Source organism: Papio anubis, chromosome 15 (assembly GCF_008728515.1).
Source record: "Papio anubis isolate 15944 chromosome 15, Panubis1.0, whole genome shotgun sequence".
NCBI classification, from domain to species: domain Eukaryota; kingdom Metazoa; phylum Chordata; class Mammalia; order Primates; family Cercopithecidae; genus Papio; species Papio anubis.
In genome coordinates this window covers 8,655,214-8,671,401 of record NC_044990.1, presented here as the reverse complement: position 1 = coordinate 8,671,401, position 16,188 = coordinate 8,655,214, and the positions used below count along the sequence as shown (strand labels likewise).

Sequence of the window (16,188 nt, the reverse complement as noted above, 5' to 3'; positions counted from 1 at the left end):
TTTTTTTTTCCTGTATTTTGTAAAGACATGGTTTTGCTATGTTGCCCAGGCTGGTCCCCAACTCTGAGGCTCAAGCCATCTATCCGCCTGCCTTGGCCTCCCAAAGTGCTGAGATTATAGATGTGAGTCACTATGCCCAGTCCCATCATTTTTTGAATCCAGTTTGGCCTGAGAGTTTAGCTTCTATCTTGTTTCACTGTCTCTTGAGCCTCACAGGAGGAACAAGGTGGAGGTAGGGGGGCGGGTGTGGGTGACACTGTCATTATTCCAGTTTCAGATGGTAACACTGAAACAGCAGCATGGGGTAGCTTGCTCTAGATCACACGGCGAGGGCAGGCCTTCTGATTCCTCATCAGATCAGTGAGCAAATATAAAATGGGACGTGGAAAGAATTTTTCTATTCAATGGCAAGTCAATGACAGTGCTTGATGCAAACCGCTAGGCCTTTGTACCCAGGCACGTGGCAGGCCCTGGCCGCCTCCTCCATGCTGAGCTCGGGGCAGAGGAGGTTCAGCAGAGGGACCACTGCACATAGCATAGCAGCCATTCATTTAACGCCAGAGGAACATGTGAACGAGCTTCCCCAGGATTCCCAGGCGGGTGGGGAGCTGCTAGGTAATTTCACCTGGTGGCCTACCCAGGCAATGTGATTATGTGATTGTGGCATTCAGGGAGCTTCCGCATTATGTTAGAAAACTTTTGTTTCTGGTTCTGTTTTTCTTTTAATTTGTGTAATGTGACCAGGACGTCTGTGGCCCGGCTAGCCGGCAGCCGTGTGCTTTGTTCCCTAGTTGGAGCCTGGCCAGCCGTGGAGGTGGATCCGAGGGGCCTTTGGGGCGACTTCTGCCTCAGCCTCTTCGGGCTCTGATAAGCACCACTGAAACTCTTTGAGGTTCAGTGTTCTCATTTATGAAATGAGGATTGATGGTTGCTTTTCTAGGTGTGTGAAAGACCTAGCACAGTGTCTGCTGCATACCAGCTGCTCAGATGTCATTGCATTACGTTGAAGAATTTTTTTAAAATCTGTCTTGATAGTGCAATGTGTTGTTGTAAGTGATCACTGGACTCACTGTGGGTACTCTTGAGAATGGGGTGGTGGTGATTAGTCTGGTGTCCTTAGGAGCTCGATTTAGAAGGAGGAGGGCTATCATGTGATTATTGCAGCCCCCGCCTCGTGGGGTCAAGCCTTCACACTTGCAGTGGACCTGGTGGCTGCAGACATCCAGAGGTCACTGCCCCTAAGGCTGCTGCCATCAGGGGCCCTGCAGGGAACAGAGTGCTTTCTCAGGTTGGGCAGTTTGAGGTGAGTTTAAATAAAGTGACTTTTTACAAAGGCAGGGCAGGGGGTTCACAGCCTGGAGTAGTGAGGGGGCCCTGACCACCTCTAACACCCTCAACCTGAGGGGAAGGGACGGTTTTGAGGCTGCAGCTGGCTTTGTGAAGGGCCGATCTCCCATGAGACAGCCCGCAGAGAGGGTCCTCCCTCGCCTCACTCCTCCCTGCCAGTGTCCAGAGAGCTCGGGATGCACAGGTGGACCTTGTAGTGGGGAAGGCAGGGAGTGGCTCTGAGGGCAAACAGGATGCAATTTCAGGCATGGGGCACAGAGCCAGGTGCCCTTGGCTGAGCTGAGGACAAAAACAAGTCAGATGAGTTGTGCAGCCCACATTTTTGTTTGCTTTAGATAGGAGTCAGTTCCTAAAATGGAATCAAAGTGACTGGACAGAGACCCGTTTTGATGAATTTAAGCTGGTGGCTTCTTGGGTAATCTTCCTTTACTTGCTTAGAAGCCTGGAGACCTGTCAGGTGCGTCTGAGTCATTCGGTGTATTAGGACTTGAGTTGCCCTGTGGCAAAATAAAGGGATGGAGTTGATCAGGGCTTATCAAGCGGGTGGCCTACAGGGCCAGGTAGTACATATTTTAGGCTTTGCGGCCACACAAGGTCTCAATTGCATGATCATCATCTCCTTTTTCTTCTTTCTCTTTTTTCTCCCTCCAAAATCATTCATAATTCATGGTCAATCCAAAAATGGGTGAAGCGCCATTGTGTGTCAGCTCCTGGACTAGATCGTCAGTCCCCTGTGTGCTTTGTGCACTTCTGTGTGCAAGGTGATTTTAGGGAATGCACGCGCATTTTTATTTTAATGGCATGTGAGTTCTAATGTGTATTAGGAAAAATAGATGACTAGCACCTTAAGAGTTCACTACCCATAGATGTAGCTACGCGGGGCCCTCCAGGAAACAGTTGGCTCTCGCAGGCTGGGTGGTGGATGTGAGTTTTAAGGCCTGATTCCAGGTAGTTTTGGTGGGGTGCTCCATTTATGAGAGTAATACATGGTGGTTTTTAAAAAAATTGCCTACATTATTAAAAGATGGATTCCTTTAAGGAGAAATGATATAAAGGCCAGTGTCCATACCACACAGAGCAGAACCTCACAGAAGAGGTACAGTGTAGACTGTGGGCTGGAGTGGATTAGATCAGCTCACTCCTCCCCAACACCACACTCCTTGATTATCCCATGTTTTAGATGTAGCCTGTTGGACCATTTCACATTGATGAAAATGCTCTCCGCACTTTGAGAAGTTTCGTGTAAGTTTAGAGGAGAAAACAAGAGGGCAGAGCCGTTTTTTCGATGGAGGTGGGCAGCCCGCCCACCCTGCCCCTCTGTGAAGAGCTGTCCCCTGGCTGGGAGCTCTTTAGAGTCAACCCCTCCTCGAAGTTAGAGCCACTTCACCCTCCAGGGCATGCACATTCCAGCAACACAGCTAGTGATTAAGGCCCAGGAGAACAAATTAAGTCCATAAAAAAAGTACAGAAATTCAGAGGCCAAGACTTGCGAGTGCTTGCTTAATTCCCTTTGGTAATTACCGGCTGTCAGTCTCCCTGTCCCTGAGCCTGTGCTCCTCTCACGAGCTCCTGGCCACACCCGAGACTTATTTGTCTCTGTGGGCTTCTTTAGAACTACTGCACTGTCTGGGTTGCATCTGTGGGAGGGATGCCCGCCTGCAGGGAGTTGTACCCAGCAGCTTGTAAACGCCCAGGAGTGTGGCACGAGCTTACCTGTCAGGTGTGCCTTGGCAGAGAAAAAGCTGCGGCCAAGCCCTGTGAGCATTCCGAACATTCAGTGCTGGAAGCATCCCAAAATCTGTGTCCCACTCACTGAGTTGGGCATGTCTTTTCCTATCCTCCCTGATGACTTCTTTGCCCTGGTAGTGAGCCCTGACGGCCTTAGGAAATACTGGCCTGGGCTAAGAGACTGTTGCATTTTGACTGCCTGATGAACTTTTACTCTTCTGATTACCTCTTTAAGCCACCCTTTCTTTTTGAGATCCTGGACCATAGGCACCCACAGTGAGAGGGGTTCCCTCCCCCCACACCCTATTTTGACCTAAAAGCTTAAAAACCATGTGTATGGCACTATGTAAACAAAAAAAATACTGCAACCTTCCCCGTTTTCATTATTCTGTGTCCTGTCAATGTGAAGTATTTAAGCTGTGTATTAAAACAGGAGCTTGTATTTGCAATGTAACAGAACACCAGAAGATGAGGCAGCAGTTGTAGGGAGAGTTTATCAGATAGGAGCTAATTTCACCCTCATGAAACTCTCAAAGCAGAATGACGGTTGCATATAATAAATAGCTTGTGCAAGTAGAGTGGAGAGCCTCTTACCGACGGCAACTGGAGCCATGATGATTGATTTCTGGGGGAGTGGGGTGTAGAGTTTTGACTTGAAGGAGAATCGAAGTATGTGGGAGGAAGTGCTGCCTTAGCAACTGAACTCGAATAGAAGTTCAAGTTCAAATCTGCCTGTTATGGTTAGTGGGAAAACTATACTGGGGTCCCTTTGGATTGGGCTCCTCTCGGCCTTTTTTTTTTTTTTTTTTTTACAAAAAATAGTTTTATAAATCTAATTTACATAGTATAACGCTCACCCATTGAAAGTATAAATTCAGTGGTTTTTAGCAAATTCACAGGGTTATGCAGTCATCGCCCTAATTTTGGAATATTTTTGTCACCCCTAAAAGGAAACTCATACCCATTAACAGTCATTCCGCACCTGTAGCCAAACCCTGCACAACCACCGAACTCCTTTTTATCTCCATCCTGGACATTTCGTATAAACGGAATGACATAGAATGTGACCCTTTGTGCCTGGCTGCTTTCACTCAGCATCGTGTTTTCAAGGTTCATCCGTGTTGCAGCGTGCGTCAGAATGTCATTGCTTTTTATGGCTGGATAATATTCCTTTGTCTGGATGTGCCACATTTTGTGTATCCATTCAGCAGTCGATGGGTGTTTGGGTTGTGTCTGCTTTTTGGCTGTTATGAATAATGCTACTGTGAACATTGGTGTACATTTTCGTGTGGACACTTGCTTTCCTTTGTCTTGAGCATGGACCTTAATGGGATTGCTGTATTGTACCTCCGTGCACTTTCTGAGGAATCTTCCTAGTTGTTTTGTTTTTCCATTTTGAATTGTAAGTATTTTTTAATTGTGGGAGAATACACATAACCAAACTTACCATCTTAGCTGTGTTTAAGTGTGTAGTTCAACCACATTAACTACATTTACGTTGTTACACAACCAGCGCTGCTGCCCTCCTTTACTTGGGTTTTGGTGAAACAGTCCACACCATCTCTTAGGCCCCAAAAAGGATAAATAACTTTGGCTTTGACTCAGCAAAGGGGTGGGTTAACAATGATCGAACGCACCGCCTTTTGAGAGGTGTGAGAGTCTAGACAGGGTGATGGTTCCTTGGCCCAGAACCTCAGGATCCCTTCTCTGTACAGATGCTGCTGTGTTAGGAAGCTTTGGATAAGAGGAGCAGGGTGGGGATAACTTGAAGAGGCTGCCCAAGAACTGGGAGCGGGAAAATGGTAAGGTGGGCTACTGTCTGCATCCTAGAGGAGCCCACCAGGCGTGTTTGAGGGACACTGTCTTTCCCAGGCCTTTCTCCGGGGCATAAGTAGGTGCACAGGGGCTTTTTTTTTTTGTAGTGGTCTGAGATCCACCTGTGCCCTGGCAGATGGCAGAAAGGGATCCTGAGTATAAAGGACTGTGGATTGGATTTACTGAGTCACGGGAGAGTGTACAAGTGTGGGCCAAAGTGTGTAAGCGTGTTTAGGGAAGACCTTCATAGACCTGGAAGAGATCCTGGAGAAGGTGGGCCTAGATCATAGACAGCAGGCCCCCTCTGCCCCACCTCTTGGGAGGCCAATGCCCTGGCGCTCCCTGAACCCTTTGTACTCCTCCAGGCCCTGTTCTGGGAATGCCTGCTGGGTCTGTTGGCTCTGCCCTGAAGTCTCCCCAGGCCTCCTTTCTCTCTCTGCTGGCCACCTTGAGATTACCGCGCTGCGTTTGTACTGTACTCATGCATCTCCATGAGCCGCTGTCTTCCCTTCTCAGTAACATAGTCACCTCCTCACTGGCAAGGTCTGTATTTTGTACTCTTTCGGGTTAAGTCACTGGCAGACAGAAACATCAAATATCCTAATTCAGGATGGATGCCACAGTCTACCCAGGCAGCTCATTAATTAGATAATTCTTTAAAAATATTGACAAACCATTAATTAAGAGCTGATTATTCACACATCAAACAATTCTTCACTTAAACTAGAGAATTTCTTTAAATAGCAGCTCCCCCTGGCTGCGTTTATCTCTTTGTGTAGTTTATTAGCTATTTGGCAGAGAAATTTCAGAATGCCAGCTACAAGCCAGTGCAGTTGAAGAACAGAATGTAATGAAGCGAAAGTATTTCTGGAAGCATGTCATTTATTCAAAGAAATTATCTAAGAATGTATTTATTTTGAAAAGCGCTTAATGTATTTATATACATAATCTCTTTATTTTCTTAAATAATTCTTTGAGCTTAGCAGTCATTTCTGCATTGGAGAAGGCAGGATATTGAGATTCAGAATAATTTGTCCAGGCTTATTCAGCTAGTCCGTGGTTGAGCAGGGATTGATATCAATGTCTTACTCAAGACTTGGGCCTCCTCATCCCATTGCCTCTGACTGCATTTGCTAAGTGGGAGGATCGTCCGTGCTTCTAATTAAACTTGTACTGTAATTTCATTATGGCTGTTGCCCTAGGGGAGCTATTGTAAGTCTGGCATAGAGTTTCAGTAGTACTGAAAATAATGGAGCATCGTGGATTTAGTTAGATGCACACCCTGAGGTTTGAGCTGAGATTCCGCTTCACAGAACCTACTTTATGCAGCTGGTTTTTTCACATGTGAAGCAAGTGTAACAGCTGTATCACCTTCAAAGGCTTGGCTTGAGTATTAAATGAGATGACATACTCATTTAAGAAGACGTGCCTGAGGAGAGGGCACTGGTGCATCGCAGGCACTTAGCAGCAGTGTTAGCCTTTGTTGTTATTCTTGTCGGTGGGCCTGTAACTGACTTCACGAGTGCATTTATTGTTGACTGAGCCAAAGGTGAGCTGTGCAGGATAGTTGGTGAGAGCATGTCAAATGGAAGGCGGGAAATGACCGAGTGGAAAATCAGTGTATTCTTCCAGACCACCCCTTCCTCCAGCCCTTGTCCTCCCTTCCTCTTTCTCCCCACTATTTTCCTGTGTTAGTCATGGTTTTCCTTTTACTGTCTTGAGAGGACTCGTGCATTTGGTGACTGTGTGGTCCTTCCAGCTCTTCCAGCTTAGGACCTGGTGTTTTTAAATTCTCATTGGCCAGCAGAGCATCACTTGTGGAGAAGCTGCCCTCCCCATGGTGAAAACTGCCTCTCACCAGCTAAAGATTGCCTTCCCCCAGGAGCACCAAAACCCTGTCTTTTTCGGGACAGCAGGACTTGTTAATAAATTGGCAGTGGTGCCTTAGTTTCAGAGTTGAGCTGCCTTTCCTGAGCATCAGCATCTCATCCATAAAGCGGGGATGGGTATCCCTGCCCGTGCTGGGAGACCCATGACAGCACAGAGTAGTGCTGGCAGTCCCGTCTCTTCAAGCTGCCTATCTTCTCCATGCTGCCTGCAGGGCGAAGGCATCCCCAGCCATTGTACCAGCTGTCAGATTCACTCTTAGAAACCAGAGCCTGGATTCATTGCAGTGGGAAACTTGTCTTGGTCTCCTGCATCTTCTCATCCTTTACTGCTGTTCTTCCCCTGCTGCTTCTTAGCTATTCACTACCTGGTTCAGGGACATCAAGGGTTTTCCCGGGGTGTGATGACAAAGTTTTGCTTTCCTGTGAATATGTTTGTGCCTATTTTGCAAACAATATTTGTAATTTTTAATATTATAATTTGAATAGTGAAACATTAAAAAACCCACTCAAGTAACTTTGTAGAACACTTTGCCGTCCACCATTGCACACGGTAAGGCGGGCTTTCTCTGCCTTGGCACATTATGGATAATTCTTTGTTGAGGGAACTGCCCTGTGCATGGTAGGATTTAGCTGTATCCTTAGCCTCTGCCTGCTAGTCGACCACCATCCTTCCATTGTGACAATGTAAAATGTCTCCAGACATTGTCAGATGTCCTCCAGGGGACAGAGTCACCCCCGGTTGAGAGCCACTGCACTGCAGCCCCCAAATCTGTCTTCCCGGTCTCTCTCATTGCCCCTTTTGGAGCCATCATTAGATTTACACCAGTAGGTTAGAATGGCTTTCTCTAGCCTTTTGCAGTGCATAGCACAGAAGGCGTTTGTAGCCTTTTCTCAAAGTATTTTGCATTTCATAGGAAGGATGAATCATGCAATTTTGAGCCAAACGGTCTTTTCCTGGGTGCAAAATGAGCTGGAGTAGTTTTAATTATTGAAGGGCTGGAGGTAGGATAAATATCTTGCTGTTTCGTCCTTGACCACATTTCCTTTAGAGCTTGTCATCTCCCATCCCCTAGTAAGTATTGTAGAACCACAAATACTATATAGATTGTGTGGTCTTTCCAACAGCTTTTGCATTTAAATTTTGTTGCTTCCTCAGGGAGTGGACAGAAACTGGTATAGGTTCCAAATAACAGTGGAGCCAGGACAGACATTAGAAATTAGGAGAATGCTACAACAATGATAACTGTGTGAGGTAATGCATATGTTAGTTAGCGAGGTTCAGTCATTTCACAGTGTAAAGGTTGAGGATGCCTTATCTAAAATGCTTGGAACCAGAAGCTTTTCGGATTCGGGATTTTTTTCAGATTGAACTATTTGCATTATACTTACCAACTGGGCGTTCCTAATCCAAAAAAAAAAAAAAAAATCTGAAACTAGAAATGCTCCAGTGAGCATTTCCTTTGACAATCATGTTGGTGCTCAAAGTTTCAGATTTTGGAGCATTTCAGATTTTGGATTTTTGGATTAGAGACACCCAACCTGTGTATACACTTTAAAATATCATGTTGTACATAGTAAATATATACAATTTTGTCTGTCAGTGTGAAATATAAAATGAAATCTTAAAGTAGGGGAAGAACTATTGACATTCTCATGTGGAGACGAATCTATTCTATGAGTTAGCCTGGGGACTGTTGAGTAACAGCTGGAACATTCACTGTCATCAGGTAAAGGACAGGACGTGATCATGGGGAAACTGGCAGGCTGAGACTATGCTATGCTGGGATGGAACTACGGAAGTCAGGAATGCAGGGGAACGTGATACTTGACAGGTTTGGTTGTAGTACCATTCATTTGTGCCCCTTGCCATTACTCTGTATTGCTGCAGTTAACAAGAGTCTGGATAAATCTAAGATTTGGACTTTCAGGACTGGAAGGCTCAAGGACAGAGGGGATGCCCCCGTTTCTGTGTTTCAGAAAACCCTTTGGGAATTGCAGCTCTCAGTGTGTCTGCAGAACAGCTGCTGGGATGGTCACCTGTTGATGCAGTCCAGTGGTGCCATGTGTGGGGCCCATCACAGAAGGGGTGGAAGGGCCTCAGACCACGAGAGCCTCAGAGGGCAGTTCTGGATTCTTCAGTGATGCCTGGGGCCTGCCCTTGTGGTTCCAGGGATGCTGAAGTCTTTACTGTGCACATTAGGTTTTGATTTCTGTCCTCCATCACTCTCTTTGATCAGTAAAGTTATTTCAGTCTCGGCGCAATGCTTTTAACAAAAAACTCATGGAAATTTCAAGACAATATTTATGTCAAAGGAAAAATTGAACTAATTGTAGTTTGCCTTTTCAAACTAGAAACCCCCTCTTTTTCCAAGACTCTGACACCCCCGACCTATCCCCTCGGCAGCTGCCTGGGCTGTTCCACAGGAATCTGGCCATCCAAAGGGCTCGGCTCTCACCAGAGTTATTGGTTGACTTCACAGAGGTCTCCCCACTGCCTTGAACTGTGGTCCCTTGTAGCTTCATTCTTGACACCCCCTCAGCGCGTCACCAATAATGGTGACATCGACCTCCTGCTGGGAATGAGCACCTGCACATATGGTTGGCGCTCATTCTGTTTCTCCTTGTTTCATGCAGTTACTTCAGGAGATGAGAAGTGTGCTGCCTTCATTAGGGTTTGCTCCGTTCTTATTTTTTGAAGAGGCATTCCCATTAATAGAACATTAAGTCCACAAAGATGGGGATTTTGGTCTAGTTAGTTCACTGCTGCATCCCCAGTTTCTGGAACTGTACCTGGCACTCAGTACATAACTGTTGAGTGAAGAATAGAATAAGAACAGGCGAAGCTGCTATGTAAGTTGCCAAAAAGTTGGGCATTATGTTTAATAAATTTAAAGTTTTTTTTAGTGGTTCTTATCGGTGTACTTAGTGGAAAGACCTGACTCCTTTTGATTTATGAATCGTTCAGTGGGATATGTTTTCTGATATTTTGGGGTTATTTTATGCACAGATTTTCTCTTGGCCTGCCGGGTGTCCACTATAAATATACAGCCATGGGCCCTGTAATGATGTTTTGGTTTATTATAGACCTCATCTATGAGAGTAGTTCCATAAGATTATAATAGATCGGAGAAATTCCTGCTGCTTATTGATGTCTTATCCTTTGTGACATTGTCCTGCTACGCGTTACTCACGTGTTTTGGGTGGTGCTGGGGTTAACAGACGTACTGCATTGCCAGCCATCTAAAAGTATAGCACATGCAATTAGGTACAGTAGATAATACTTGATAGTAAATGACTGTGTTACCGGGTTCTGTATTTACTATATTATAATCTTTATCATTATTTTAGAGTGTAGTCCTATTTACAAGAAAAGTTAACTGTAAAGTTGCCTCAGGCAGTTATTTCAGGAAGTATTTCAGAAGAAGGCATTGTTATCACAGGAGATCACGGCTCCCTATGTGTTCCTGCCCCTGAAGACCTTCCAGTGGGACAAGACGCAGAGGTGGAAGATGGTGACGTTGATCATCCTGGCTCTGTGTAGGCCCAGGCTAATGTGTATGTCTGCATCTTGGTTTTTAACAAGACAGTTGAAAAAGTAAAAAAAAAAAAAATTCAAAATAGAAAAAGCTTGTAGAATAAGGACATAAAACTATTTTTGTACTTTTGTGTAATGTTTGTATTTTAAGCTGTGTTATTACGAAAAAGTAAAAGAGTTACAAAAAAGTTCGTGAAGTAAAAATGTTGCAGTAAGCTAAGCTTAATTTATGACTGAAGGAAAAATATTTTTTACACATTTAGTGTAGCTTCATTGTACAGTGTTCCTGAAGTCTCCAGCAGTGTGCAGTCGTGTCCCAGGCCTTCACATTCACTCCCCTGTCACTCACATTCACTCCCCACTGATTCACGTTCACTCCCCCCACTCGCGTTCACTCCCCCCCCACTCATTTTCACCCCCCCACTCGCGTTCACTCCACCCCACTCATTGACACTCAGGACAACCTCCAGTCCTGCAGCCTTTGTTCGTGGTAAGTGCCCTATAAGGAGGTACCGATTTTTATCTTTTGTATCTTATTCTTGCTGTACCTTTTCTATGTTTCCATTCACAGATACTTACCATTGTGTGACTGTTGCCTACAGTATTCAGTACAGAAACATGCTGTACAGGTTTGTAGCCTAGGAGCCAAGGCTATCCCATGCAGCCTAGGTGTGCAGTAGGCTATCTCACCTAGGTTTCTGTCAGTACACTCTAAGTACACTGCAGGATGTTCACACGAGGATGAAATCACCTAAAGACGCATTTCTCAGAACACATCCCTGTCATTAAGTCATGACACATGACTGTATTACAATATAGCCACATGGTGTCACAATCACACTTTTACAGTCCGCATGTACTCCTGGAAGCCCATCAAGGGTAATGTTGGAATGCTGCTTGCTATATTTTTGAAACAAATGGAATTGAACTCTTTACGTCTGAGGCGTAGCATTACATTACTCTGCTTTTAACAAAGGAATTTTCAAATCTCAAAAATTACAATAAATTGGTTGGAACATTTTTGGATTAAAGGGAAGTGATGCTAATGAATTTATTTGCTATGCATTCCAGTCTCATTAATCCTGATGAGTTCATCCTGGCTTAACATATGGCATGCCTTTCTTTAGACTTTTAAGTTTAGCATTAACTGCTTTTATACCACGACAGGAGACTGCGACTGGAGCAAGCGTCACTGCGGCAGGCTGCTGAATTCATGCCTAAGGAGCAGGACAGCAGCATTCCTCCTGTTGAGTGTATATTAAGCTTGGCTGTGTTCATTTCACTGGGCAACCTTTTAAGCACTGGTTCTCAAACTGTAGGGTCTGGAACCCCTCTGACACCCTTAAAGAGTATTGAGGACTCCCAGAAGCTTCGCTTATGTGGGTTGTGTCTATCAACACTTATGAATTGGAAATAAAATGTAGTCTGGGTGCAATGGCGTACCCCTATAATCCCAGCACTTTGGGAGGCTGAGGCAGGTGGATTGCTTGAGCTGAGGAATTTTGAGACCAACCTGGGCAATGTGGCGAAACCCTGTTTCTACAAAAAATACAAAAAATTAGCCAGGCATGGTGGTGCGCACCTGTAGTCCCAGCTACTTGGGAGGCTGACGTGGGAGAATCACTTGAGTCTAGGGAGGTCGAGGCAGCAGTGAGCCAAGATTGTGCCACTGCATTCTGTCACCTGGGTGACAGAGTGAGACCCTGTCTTAAAAACAAACAAACAAAAAAAGAAATTAAAATTTAGAACGACTTGAAATAAATGTCTTAATCTACCTAAAATAACAAGGATTAACCCATTTTGTGTTACTATAAGTAACATTTTTATGAAAAGTAACTATTTGCCAGAACAAAAATAATTCAGTGAGAAGAGTGGCATTGTTTTACATGTTTATAAGCCTCTTTAATGTTTAGCTTATGGCAGCTGGATTCATGTATGTGCTTCTGCATTCAGTCAGTTTGGACGTGTTGTTTTAGTTGAAGTATGTAAGGAAAATATGGCTTCACAGGGATGTACCTAGAAAAGGAGGAACACTTTAGTGGCCTTTTCAGGTAATTGTAGATATTCTTTCTTGATACTACATTAAAACTCCACAGGCAATAGTGGGTTCCACTGTGGAATCTGAAGCCATCTCAGTAAGCTCTTTGTTCTAAAACGATGGGTCTATCTTGCACTTCGAATCAGTCTACACATTTATGATTCTGTTTTACTGAATTAATGTTTTACTGAATCATGTAGATCTTCCAAATGCTGGCACATTTCATCATATATTTTTAAAATATCACATTTGTTAACATCACCCCCAGTGTCATGGAAAAATTCAACTTTTAGGGAGCTGTCCATATCTTGATGACGAATACAAGTTTTCTGAAATTCCCATTTTTTTCTTGAAAGCTCTCAAATTTTATCACTCGAAGCAAATGTTGTCAGTTGTTTCCCTTCTACATTCTGCCCCTTTTCTTCTAGAGTTAACTTTTTAAACTTCGAATCCCAATCATGGCCCCTTGGCACCCACCCTGCAGTGGGGCACCAGTATGCTGTGTCCCTGGTGGGCTGTGAGCCTGACTTTATCAACCTTCATTGTTCTCGGTGCTCTCATGGTACATGATAGAGCATCAAGAAAGAGCAGTAATTGACAATTAGGGACACTTGATTATGGACTGTGTCTTTTTTCTTTTCTTTTTTTTTTTATTATACTTTAAGTTCTAGGCTACACGTGCACAATGTGCAGGTTTGTTACATATGTATACATGAGCCATGTTGGTGTGCTGCACCCGTTAACTCGTCATTTACATTAGGTATATCTCCTAATGCTATCCCTCCCCTCTCCCCCGACCCCACGACAGGCCCCGGTGTGTGATGTTCCCCACCCTGTGTCCAAGTGTTCTCATTGTTCAATTCCCACCTGTGAGTGAGACCATACGGTGTTTGATTTTCTGTCCTTGTGATAGTTTGCTCAAAATGATGGTTTCCAGCTTCATCCATGTCCCTACAAAGGACATGAACTCATCCTTTTTTATGGCTGCATAGTATTCCATGGTGTATATGTACCACATTTTCTTAATCCTGTGGACTGTGTTTTAAATACTATTGAATTAATGTTCAGTTCCACTGGTGTGATCATGGCATTACAGTTTGGTAACACAATGTAATTCTTAGCAATTACTTATTGACATATTTAGAGGTAGTTGTCATGATAGCTATAGCTTGCTTATCATAATGGTCATAAGGAAAGCATATATTTGTCTAAAGAGGGATAAAGCAAATATGGCAAAATGTTAAATATTGGGAAGTGTAGATAAAGAGTAAGCATTCAACTTCTGTAGGTTTGACATTTTCAACATAGAAAGTGAAAAGGAATGAAATATCAATGTAGGATGAAATATCAATGTATGAAAGATGACGCAGGTGGGAATGGAATAAGATTCCAATTGTGGGCAGTCTGGTTTGCTGCTAAGTTATACAACTCTAGCTGTTGATGAGCATGTTTATGTGCATTTTTTGTGTAATGATAATCTTATCTGGGTTCACATTAGGTGCAAATCATATTTCAGACAGCTTAATTAAACCTCTTCAGCTCCCGGGCGAGTGCAAGATTCTGTGCAGAGTGTAAATGGTAAGCTTTAGAAAACAAAGGACTTTATATGCCATGCATCTACGAGGTTCTTCCTAGCGCGTCCTCAGGCTGCGTTCATACCAGGTACTCCCAGTCACTGGCCAGCACGATTCCATTCCAAGGCAACAAGGTTCTGCTTCCCAGATTTAGGATAACCTTCTGCCCATGCTGAGACTCTTGGTGTTATGGGCAGACGTGTGCTCCGTGCTGCCATGGCAGCTGTTAATAGTACCCATAGAACTCCATCACTAAATGCTCGATTGTACGAATTGGAGTCCAAGTGTTTTCAGAAGACACCAGCTAATGTTTTCTGCCCCTGCTGACCTTGCTGGTCAATACCAGTGTCAGGAGCGGACTCGCTCCCCTTCTTGGCCCCTAACCGGGGCCTCAGAGCTTTTGCATGCCTACGACTGTGCCCTAGATTTGTGGAAATTGCCAGTGTGACGCTTTTATATCTTCCTCTTTGAAATATGAGAGTCGATTTCAGAGGTAAAGCAGTGGAATCTCTGGTGTGGAGGGCATCTAGTCTGGCTTCCCATCTTCTCCCTGAATTCTCCTGATGACGCCCCCATGGTGGTCCCCTTTGCCGTCAACCCTGTCTTCAGTTGCTGTTAAGGTGGTATGTGTTTCCCACTGCAGGGCTGAGCTGAATCCGTTTTCACTGTACCAGCCACAGACTTGGAGATTCTGGGGTCGAAACTGAACATATCTGATGGCTCTTCCTTGCCTTTCAGGATTCTGAAACCTTCCTTGTATCCGTCCTGACACTTCTTTGCTGCAAGATCGAGGCTGTCCTCTGGTGAGAAGGTGTTGAGGCTTCACGTCGTATTCCAGGTACAGTCTACCTGTCAGCATGACAGCAGCATGCTAGAATATGTTATTCTGTCTTGTGCTAGAATATGTTATTCATTTAGACTGCTGGTTGTCTGTTGACTTTTTAAGTTAACTGTCAACTAAAACCCCCAGTTGTCTTCTTTTTTAGATTCCCAACTGCTGTAATTTTTCAAACTCATGTGGCTAACTGTCCAGACCCATTAACCCAGCAGAAAACAAGCTTGTCTTTTCACTTGAGTGTGTTCCTTAAATTCCTGCATTTCCTTCCAACAGAACTCTTGATATCCTGTGGCTGGCCAGGCCTTCCGTCCCTGAGGCCTGGTCACCAGGGCAGGCTCTGGGGAAGGATCAGCCTGGAGCTGTCCCACGTCATTCCTGGTGCGGACATTGGGCACTGTGTCTTGTGCTCTGTGCGCCACCCAGCTCCTGGGCACTGGCGTGCAGCACAGCGGCTGTGCTGTGTCCTGCTGTGTTTCTCTGTGTGACTCCTGGAGCCTTTGCAATTCTCAAGGTCAAGGGCTGCTTCCAGTTCTCTTCCTACCCCAGAACTTTTCATGTTGCTCCCATTCTTCTGACTCTTCTCCTTACTTCTCTCCCTTTTACTTAGGAATTCTGCTGTAACTCGTTCCTGGTTCAGGGGCTGTAGCCGTCTGCTCTAGGGCAGTGGTGTTTCAGGCTGTTCCTTGCAGCTTGAGAGTTAATTCCAAGTGGGCATAAGAGCCAAGTGGGGCAGGGGGGCAGTCAAGGCTGGCCACTGAGGCTCTGTGTCCCCTATCTTTCTTTAAATACGAGTAGCTTCATTTTTGTCTGATTTTTCTATTTGGGTTTGGCGTAGGATGTAGTTTGGGTGCTGAGACCAGCTCAGTCGGAGACCCTAACCCAGCAGCGCTAGAGGAATTAAAGAAACACACACGGAAATATAGAGTGTGGAATGGGAAATCGGGGCTGACAGCCTTCAGAGCTGAGAGCCCCAAACAGAGATTTATCCACATATTTATTGACAGCAAGCCAGTGATAAGCATTATTTCTATAGATTATAGATTAACTAAAAGCATTCCTTACGGGAAATACAGGGATGGGTCTGGCTAGTTATCTGCAGCAGGAGCGTGTCCTTAAGGCACAGATCACACATGATAATGTTTGTGGTTTAGGAACACCTTCAAGGGGTTTTCCGTCCTCTGTGGGCCAGGTGTTCCTTGCCGTCATTCCAGTAAACCAACGACCTTCAACGTGGGCATCATGGCCATCACGAACACAACACAGTGCTGCAGAGATTTGGTTTATGGCCAGATTTGGGGGTTCCCAACATTTGGGAAAAGAAGTTCCGCTATAAAATACTTTAAACTAATTGCTCTGGCCATTTCTCCATTAAACTAAAAATGTTTACTGAGTATGGAGGCTTCATCATTATCATTGCTATTTTA

The 16,188-nt window shown here is 44.7% G+C and overlaps 1 protein-coding gene across 4 annotated transcripts in view; it reads left to right on the top strand.

Annotated features, from left to right (window-relative positions):
- SLC7A1 (solute carrier family 7 member 1) overlaps positions 1 to 16,188 on the top strand; it is an 84,752-nt gene that overhangs the window by 24,926 nt on the left and 43,638 nt on the right. For all 4 annotated transcript variants that reach the window (XM_009191713.4, XM_009191714.4, XM_009191715.3 and 1 more), the window contains exon 2: positions 14,665 to 14,764. The gene's annotated coding sequence lies outside the window, so the exon portion shown is untranslated. The remainder of the gene's footprint in view (positions 1 to 14,664; positions 14,765 to 16,188) is intronic.